At 31.2% G+C, this 9956-nt stretch overlaps 1 long non-coding RNA gene across 2 annotated transcripts; it reads left to right on the top strand.

Moving 5' to 3' along the window:
* The first annotated feature begins 649 nt into the window (after positions 1–649).
* Positions 650–8871, top strand: LOC119673848. 2 transcript variants are annotated; one of them, XR_005252187.1, is made up of 3 exons: positions 650–1105; positions 1153–1393; positions 8473–8871. It is a non-coding gene; the product is annotated as an uncharacterized LOC119673848 (long non-coding RNA). The 2 variants fall into 2 exon arrangements; XR_005252186.1 differs by having other exon boundaries at positions 8468–8871.
* Positions 8872–9956: the final 1085 nt, after the last annotated feature.

Raw genomic sequence — 9956 nt, 5'->3', positions numbered from 1 at the left:
CGCTATATAAAAACATCGCTGGTAATTTGGGCATTACATGAGTTTAATTGGGAGTTAACCAGAGTGTAGGCCATTTGTTAACATTTAAAATGCGATATTTCAAGCTGTGGCAATAAAAATGCAAACTGAATGCGAAAAGCAGAAATGCAATGCGGATACGCGATGTGGCTGTTAAGGTTGTTAAGGTAAACATGGAAGAGTTTATAACGCGGACATTAACCCGCAATTCAAATAAATTCTTTTTATTATTCTCGTTTTAGCTGCAGCCGCTCTTGCAGTGCGAAGGCGCCATTTTTCATGCGAATTGTAAAAAACAATAAACAAATTTGTTAAAAAATTTGTAATAAATAAAAAATTTATTCAAATTTTGTTCATGTTGAGTTTTATTTAGTAGTCATTTTTTATTTCAGACGTTTTTATTTTTTTTTTTTTTAGCAAATATATCTAAATTTCACATTCGCCCAACCAAACAAAAAATAATTTATGAAATTCATTTGCTTTTTTGATGCTAAAAATTTAAAAATATTCAAAAAATTCACAGTATTCATAGTATTCACAGTATTAAATTGAAAATAAATTCTAATAAAAATTACTCAAAATATTCAAACAAAAAAATTGAACTAAATAAAATATGTGCGAGAAATCCAGCACATTTAAAGCATATCACCCAACCCCGGCTAAGGTGTTTCGGAACGGACTGTGCATTCAGATACAAAAATATGTAAACAAGCGCGAAAGCTGTCAATGAAGTGATTTTTTACACAATTTTATTGGCAATTGTCGCATTTTGATTCTGTTATACGCGAATGAGGTAGCGGGGCATATCAAACGCTACCAAGTTCATTCCGCTAGAGTTGTTCATTAATAGATACATTATAAACAATCCCGTCGACAGTCTTGTTACACCGCAGCTCGTCTCACTCGTCTCATTCGCCTCATTCGCACAATTCATTGTATCTTTATTGCTGACACGTTCGAATAAGTACAACAACATCTGAAATTCTTCCATAACAAAGAAAGTACGAACAGGCAGTGAAGAGCTTAAATTGAATTCAATAACACAGAATCAGATCTCATAAGGCATAAGTAAGAACGTGCTTACTCGGTAAAAATTAAATTTAATAAAAATTATATTGTTGCTTATTGCTGTAGTTGTTTAAGTATTGTAGCTGCTATACATTCGTGGAAGTCATTGGCAAAGTTGTCTCTAATGATACCCATCAACTCCCACATACGCTGCTGCTTAGGCTCATTTAAATTAATTTGTAGCACATTTGCACTTAATAAGTCAAGCGCATTGCTTCGAGAGACGTTTCTTTATTAGAGGAGTGAGGGGTGGGGTGTTAACAGTAGCAGAACAGTTCAGAGTAGATAATTCCATGGAGCGCACAACGTAAGTGGTTACTGTTGTAACTTTACAGTGTATTTAATCAATTTTAATTAATTTATTATCATTTGAAATGTTTATATAGAGGTTTTGTAAAAAAAATTTTTGTGTTCTTTTATTAAGTGCTGTTAACTGGTAGTTTGGTTTCTTTTTCTCTTCTCACTGTAAGTACTTTAAATCGAGACTTTGGCCTTTCGGTACTCTACCCAAAATGAAACTTTAGTCAAAAATCCTCAACATAACAAAATTAATCCATTTAATAGATTAAGTAAAACTCAGTTTTTTCCTTTTGAATATAATTTAATTAAATGTCTGTGTTACTATATCATTATGCTTAAATGGGTTCCGAAAATAAGGTTTTTTTTTATTGTTTTGGCACTGTTTTTCTGCTGTAGAAAAATTAGTATTTGAACCATATGTTTTAGTTCTTCTTCAGGTAAAGTTTCCTTTTAACAGCTTGTGTCCCGGTTGATATTGGAAATTGATACTATTTTACTATATACTATATGATACTATTTTTTCATTTCTTAGCCCTTCAAAATTTACGATACGCAGAAAACATTCTATGCTGAAAAAATGCTTTATTTTTCTACTTATTGTTTTCTACTTATTGGTTTCTATTACTTTTATTTTATTTTATCACTCAATATATATTATACTATATATAATAGATAATAGATTATCTAATTCGTCTTTCAAATGTGATTAGTTAACTTTTTATATCTTTTTATATAAAGTGATGATTTGCTTATGTCGTTGTTGCGTTTTTTATAAATATTCAAAAATATGGAATTATCTTCGATGTTATCATTTGTTTTTGTTTAAAACAACACAAGATATCTATTTTTCAAAAAAAGAATATTAATATTCACTATACAGATGTCATCAGATGAAAGTATTCAAACATATGAGACTGAAAAACAGCAGGCATTAAGGCGAAGAGCAACAGCAAACAAAAAACCCATGATTATGCCAAGAAATCATCTTCACTTAAATATAAAAAAATATTATTTTTGGCAAAATATAAAGACAATAAAAAAACAAAACCATAAGTTATAAAAATAATAGACAGTAAACGAAGCAAATAGGCAGTAATTTTTTTTTCTAATAATATTCCCCAGTCAATACACTTTGGCAAACACAAATAAATCCTAAGCATTCTCCCATTAGTAAAATTTGAAATATATCATTTCCTAGCCAAATACTTAAATACTTATCCGCCACCTTTACCCTGTAATCCGCAACACCAGCAGCTGCCTAAGCATATATTTTTATTTTGCAATTGTTCTTGTCATTGTTGTTGTTGTTGTTGTTGTTGTTTGCGCTCTTAAAGCAACACCTTTTGGGCTTAATTGCTTTTATTTTGTTTCGGACTACGATGCCGGTCATCGTGTAAATTTGTTGTTGTCGTTGTTGTAGTCGCTTTTGCTACGATTGTTTGTTGTTATTGGTAACACATTAAAGTAATAGTGTTGCCGGTTTCGTACGTTGTGCGTGAGCTTGACTAAGTAAACTAACTTGTTGTTGTTTTTCTTGCCTTGCTCTTGACGTTTCTTTATTTCTTTGTTGCATTTACTAAGTTATTACTGTTGTTGCTTTTGCTTTTGCTTTTGTTTTTATTTATTTTTATATGCTGTGCTTGTTTGTGTTCAGTTGTCTGTAGAAATAGTTTTTTTAATTTTTTATTAAATCTGTTTTTATGCTGAGTGCAGGTTAGCGTTTGCTCTTGAACTTGTCTAGCGCCGCGTATTTTAAAATATAATAAAAAATGTGTATGTGTATTTTATTTTTTATTTTGACTATAAAATGTTGTTTTATTTTTGTTTTTATTTTTTATCTTTTGTTTTGTTTTCTGTTTTTTGTTTTTGAATTTATAAATAGTTTACTTAAAGGAAAGTAACTTTACTCGTCAGTTGTTATTTAGACTTATGGATGAAGTGAGATTAAGTGCTTCCAAATAGTGATCTTGTTTTCCACAAGTTTTTACGGTTCAAATTTAAAAATACTTAATAGTTTGAATGTATGTCTACATACATACTAGGAAATATAATCATATTTATTTCTTTTTTTTTTATATATTGTACTAGTTGTGGCAGATTAGCTTTATTCATATTTAATATTATTTTTTAGTCCAAATCTATTAAATCCACTTTTGATGGAATAATTATTTAGATGCGTTAGGTTAGGTTAGGTTATACCGGCGATCCACTTAGGGGGATCCACTTAGGCATATGGGCCCATTGTGCTATCGTGTTAATAAAAGCCCAAGTGCTAAAATCATCTAGAACCTTGGCAAAGGTGGCGTCACGCATGTGCCAGACAGAAACAAAGCAGGTGGGAGACACTTTCATCATTTTCACCACAACTGTGGCAGATATGGTTGAAAGGAAGATTTAGTTTCCCAGCATGGTTACGTAGAATACAATGGCCTGTTAGTAAATCTACTGCAAGACTAATATCTCTACGGAGCTTCTCTATGAGAGATGTCGATTTTCTTCTATTGGTATGTGGCCGAATTGTAGATAGTAGTGTCTTCCCATCTTTTATTAAAAAGTTTAACACAGGAAGAACTCAATACCAATTTGCATAATGTTAACGACATGCCAAGATTGTTTAGGTGTTCTAAGTGGTTTCCTGAAGCACCCCGTCTGGCTAGCTCATCTGCTTTGCGATTATCGAAAATATCCCTATGACCGGCAACCCAGATTAGCGAAATATTGAATTGCGTCGACATCTCATTTAGAGATGTGTAGCAGTCAAAGACTGTCCTAGATGTAAATTGGATTGAACTCAAGGACTTTAAAGCAGCTTGTTTAGATAAGATTCTTTAGTGTTTTATCGTTTGAAAAAATGTTAAAAAATGCGTTTGTTAAGCGCCTAATGCTTTGATAGATCAACATTGTTAAAAACTAAACTAGTATTGAACATAGCTTATGGAAATAAAAAGAAAAAGTTGAAGGTTTAAATGGTTTAAGATTGTATTGATGTGAGTATATACTATATGGAATCGATAGAGTTTATTATCACAGTTTTTTTTTTATTTTAAATTTTCGTGTGCTCCAAGGATAAAATTGGAACACATCATGATTGTAGACAATAAACACACTAATAACACTGCATGCTGCAGTTGATAATTTTAATTCCGAAAACAAGTAACCCCAATTTGCCAAAATTATCCTGCAGACTAACGAATTTCACATACAAAAATAATTGTTTTTTTTTATTTTTTGGGTGGTTTTCATTTGTTTTGCTTTGTTTTATGCCTCCATTGTTTTGCTGTTAACACATGCGGTTAAAATACTTAATACCTTTTACCTACCCTACCTGCATTTTGTCCGAGTGTAAGCCAGGAAATCCACAACATCTGTTAGTCAGATTAACAAATAAGTGAGAACCCAACAAAAACCATCCAAGCTAGACTACGTGAAATTAAACTTTTATTTTATGGGTCAGACCAAGTTGAAACTAGCGCAACACCGAGCCAACTGCATCATTTGCCAGCAACTGAGCAACTATAGTTGCAACAATTTTCAAAACTTTTTTGATGAGTTACTGCAGCAGACAACATTGTGTGTTTTAGCAAAATAGGGTCACCATACAATAAAAAAAGAACAATATGTATTTATATGTATCTGCGTTTATGTATCGAGAATCTAAGTATCTTATATATGCCGGTCATGTGGCATATTTTTTCTTTTTTGTAATTTTCGAATGTACAATGAATTGTCTTGTTGTTGACGATATTGGGAGCAAAATATGTTTGCAACATTAATTAAAAATCTCCAATGACGTTAAGCGAAACTAAAAAGTAGATTTTAGAACTGTAATAAAAAAGCATTGATTTTAGTTTGGAACTTTCATCTTGTTGGACTAAGTCGTGTTTTAAAACGAGCTTTTGTTTAAAATTTATTAATACTTAAATCAAAAATCTTAAGCAAAAATGCTGATAAGTTCCTTTCTTAACATTAAATTCTAGCATGTCTCTCCAGGCGTCTCTGCTGCATGCGGGCCATCTCCCGGCCCGTACATCAAGTATGCTTAGTGTTTCCACAACTTGATCACTTCAGCGGAGATAAGAGCTACTTCTACGTTTTCCTATTAGTAGTGAATTTTAATAAATATCACATAAAAATAAAGTATATTAAAACCTTGCACCGGTGGTCCAACTGTAGTCAAAAAAAAAACTATTTATACACCTTTATTTTGACTGTTATCTTATTTTAAGTTGATACCCGTAGTTTTCTGACTTCTGAAAAAAGGTCGAATGGTCTTTGCAAAGATTTTTTAATTAATTTATACAAAACTCAGTAAATCAGTTTATATCGTCTACTGAATTTGTATTCAAGTATTTAAATTTATATACCAGTATTCAAAAGTATATTATACAGTATAGTCAAGCCAACTTTTTTATCAATCATTTTTAAGTATGAAGAGTTGTTTTTTAATAAAGTAGCATTGATTAAAATTTCTTTTTTTTTTTAAAAAAGTAATTTCTGAAATATTTGCACACTGTTATGTATGGCAGAAAATGGATGAAATATGGCAGCCTTAGCAATTCAACATGATCATATGCCAGCATGGAACAAAAGCAACAATTTACAACTGCCTGAAATATATGAAACACCCAACGACGTAACGAGCAATTCCAATGCAGTTTACATACATAGTATTTCCACCAGTTCACGCATTCAAACTCAAATTCTTGCGAATATTCGCAATCGTATTCATATTTGGATTATCGGAATTGAATGCGTTTCGATGCTTGAATGTTAACAAATACAATGAAGTACAAAAATAAAAACAGTTCAAAATAAGAACATATACTGCTTACTTCTCACCCCCTTTGCAGAAAAGTAAGATTAATCTGCTACTGTTAGTGTCTGTTGGTCCTGCTGTGTGTGGGATATACCATACGACGGACCCATTCAATTCACACTGCATTCGAACTCTGCGCTACAATTACTGTAAACCATTTTACTCGTGGTATTGTTTAAAGTGCGCCAATGTGAAAAATGATTCCAACTTTCCATGAAACCACTATGAAGACAAATGCCAAGTAGAAATAATGTTCATAAATAAATTAATCAACATCAACATCAACATCAATTCGATACAAAACAATAACAAGAACAATGTGTAAAAATGATAATTTGTATGTTTTATGTTTTTATGTTTATGTGCAGTAAATTGCAATACAGCATGCGAAGCGGATATAATTTGTTCATCAACACCAATGCCAACGCCCACTTGTTGGGTGTCATCACTGCTTACTGCTCATTGCTCTAGTTGAACTAAAGATCCCAGCTGTACTTGAATTGCCATACAAACACCATACAAAGTGTGCGCTTTAAAGCTGATTTCGTCCCATTTTAAGCAAATAAAATTAATCACTTGTGCATATGCAGAAATTTCGACACACATATGGTCTCTATTATGCGATCGCATACACATATTTCGCATATTTACTTACCCATCTATCCCTCTATTCAATTCTATTCAATCAAGATTATTCTGAATCAACTAATTGGGTTGCTCCCTTCAAGTTTTCATCTAAATTAATGGGTCGAAACTTTTTAAAAAGGACTACTAAGAATATCTGAAATTCAATCTTTTAAATGGAAAGTTACAGTTGTAAATGAAGGTACCAATTATGGATGAACTGGCATTTATTGAATAAATTGCAGCCATATATATAATTGCAACGCAATTGTAGTCAATATATAAATACATACAAAATCACATAATCAATTCGATTATATAAATAAAAAAAATGTAATTAATTGAAAACAAAGTAATTAAACTAAAAAATTTTTTTCACAGACCTTTAATTAGAATTTAAATGCAATATTTAATAATATGAAATGGAAACAAGTAAAACAAACCATATAGACTATGGTCTGGTTTCTAGGCAGACTTTACTGTCAAATTTGACTAGAGATCACGTTCCAGCGGTTGGACGTGGTCTCTCTCAGAGGAAACTCCCCGGTTCCAACAATAGCAAAAAACTAATCATTTGTTATACGAGTAGTCAAATGAAATTACTTTTAATAGACTTCGTCACTTTATAACTATGGTTAATATAGTTCTGGTAATATTTTTAATCCCTAATTAATAGTTTGTGGTAAGTTGCTTATTCAAATTCTAAGTCACTAGAATTTCAAAGAATGTTTCAGATGAGGAATTTAAGTTGAAGTTTCGTTTAAAATTTATCGTATTGAGTTAGTAGCTCGATTACTCAAAATAACGTGTGCAAAGTGAATGTATCTTTAAATAATATTTAATTAAGCACTTGTTAAGCTCATTTCTACTAATTAAAATGGAAATTGAGAAACAGTTCGAGGTCCATTACTTCATTTCCATAATTGCTCCATAATTGTTTTTGTTGTTCTTTTTTGGTAAAGTAATCGCTATAAAAAAAGAAAAGGAAAGGAAAAAACGAACTAATAATGACAGAAATAATATTTAAAAATTCATTTCATCTGTATTGTCCGGAAAAATAACTTCGAAGTCTGGGAAGAATCACTATGAAAAGCAGACGATATATGTTATGTGAGCAGTATTTTGTAATAAATTGGAACTCATGTCAACAAATTGTGATGTTTCAATTTTGACATGTGGTCCCGTCTACATCCTTAAAAGTGAAAAATATTTCTGCTTCCCCTTCTCTGCTGCAAAAGCACTTTCTGCAGTACACTTTTAATGACACATTTAGTTAGCACCAAATGTGTGAAACGAGCAAGTATCTTACTACTTGTGATGGAATATAAGATGAATGTACATAGGTATATTCGTGTGTTTTTAGTATGATAGGTGCTACTGGAAGCGTCAATTTACTAACATTTTCAAACGAATAACCCAATTAATAAATATTCAAATATAACAATAATATATTAAAAACTTCCTGTGGTTAGCTATGATATTTGACACAGTTTAGTGATATATATTAACGCTAGGGTTTTTGTTATTAACCGCAAAGAAAAGGTTTCTGATAATAGTTATTATTACTAAAAGTTAGCTTCTCAGTTTTCTGTATTATTTAATGAAAAATAGTTATCTTCTATTTTCATATATTTTTTCAAGTGCAGCTTTGATGGAAAGTGATACGACTTTGATGAGTGATAAATTGCGTTTGATAACTGGAGGGTTTTCCTATGGAAATCAGATACGCGTATACATGTATTCATTATGTTTACTTGAACTACATTTTCCAGTTTGTTTAAACGAACGAAGAAGCATAAAACGAAATATCTAAAGAAGGATAAAGGATTTTATTTGTATTATTTATTTTTCAGTTTCTAAACTTAAAGCGTTTCCAACAACCATGATTGCTTCTCTGCTCCCCTATCCGCATGGATAATGACACGTGGTGGTGTTAATAGCGCCACAATTTTACATTTCGTCAACTAGGAAAATGCTTAAGGATATTTTTGTATTAGATGAGAGTGCTAAGGATACGAGTAAAACACAAACGACAAAAACACCTTTGGTTACATTCAAAGGATTTCTTTAATAAAATCATAAAATTTGTCTCGAAAGTAAATAAAGCAATTTTTATTTTTAAAGTTCATAGGCCTAAACTAAAGCATATCAACAATGTTGCTAATATAAAATTAAGATTAAGTTTGAGATTAGGATTGTGGTTCTTGGCTACAAAGAGGGTTTAGCGCTTTACTGTTTATATGATATGTTTGGCCGGAGGCATCATTCAACTGTACAAGTTGTCGTTCAACGGAAGAGCGCTGTTCTTGTTGCTCATGACTGAATGAATTACAGAGGCTTTAGATGGATTTTATAGATACATTTTTATGATTTTCAACAGCAACATAACACTTTAGTTTAAGTGGTGAGTATAATCGATTTTATAGTTTGAGTATGTTAGATAAAAGATACATAAGATTGTTGGACAAAGTTAGTATAATAGTTTATGTGAGCGCTTGTGTTTAATAAAATTTATATCACTTTTATTATTTATGTGAGTAAGTTTTAATCCTTCTTGATGACATACATTCATTATGTTCACAATAGAGAAAAACGAATTGAAACTGTGAACGAATATGTAACTTGTAGATATTTATGCGTGTTAAAGCTTCATGAACGATAACACCTTTTTAGGTGCGTCTGATACGCACCTTTTATTATATTTAAAAAAGGAAAAGTAATTTTGAGTTAGCAATTGATATATGTTTTTAACCGTGATAAGCGAGGAATTGTAATCTTTCCAATGAACAAAGCTCTTTCGAAACCAAAATATTGTTTCATCATTTATTCCAGTAGCATACATATGTATATAATAGCATACATTTTCCTAAATTGCTTCAGATATTTTATGAATTTGTACAATTAAAAGTCATTTTCAACCAAAAGTAGCGATGCAAAAAATTTCCATTTGAATTTTAGTGTTTCATTAACTTATATTAGGTCGGGCAGTTATACCGTGAAACAGTTGTACCCTTTTTTCTATTGCTTAATTAAATATGAAATTAAAATTAGAAACGTGTGCCCGCATATTTTTGCCGCTACTGTAGTTGAGATTCACCCTCAGTATAAAAATGAGGTCAATAACACTTCT

Source organism: Teleopsis dalmanni, chromosome 2 (assembly GCF_002237135.1).
Source record: "Teleopsis dalmanni isolate 2A chromosome 2, ASM223713v2, whole genome shotgun sequence".
Lineage (NCBI taxonomy): Eukaryota > Metazoa > Arthropoda > Insecta > Diptera > Diopsidae > Teleopsis > Teleopsis dalmanni.
This window is presented reverse-complemented; position numbering and strand designations above follow the sequence as displayed.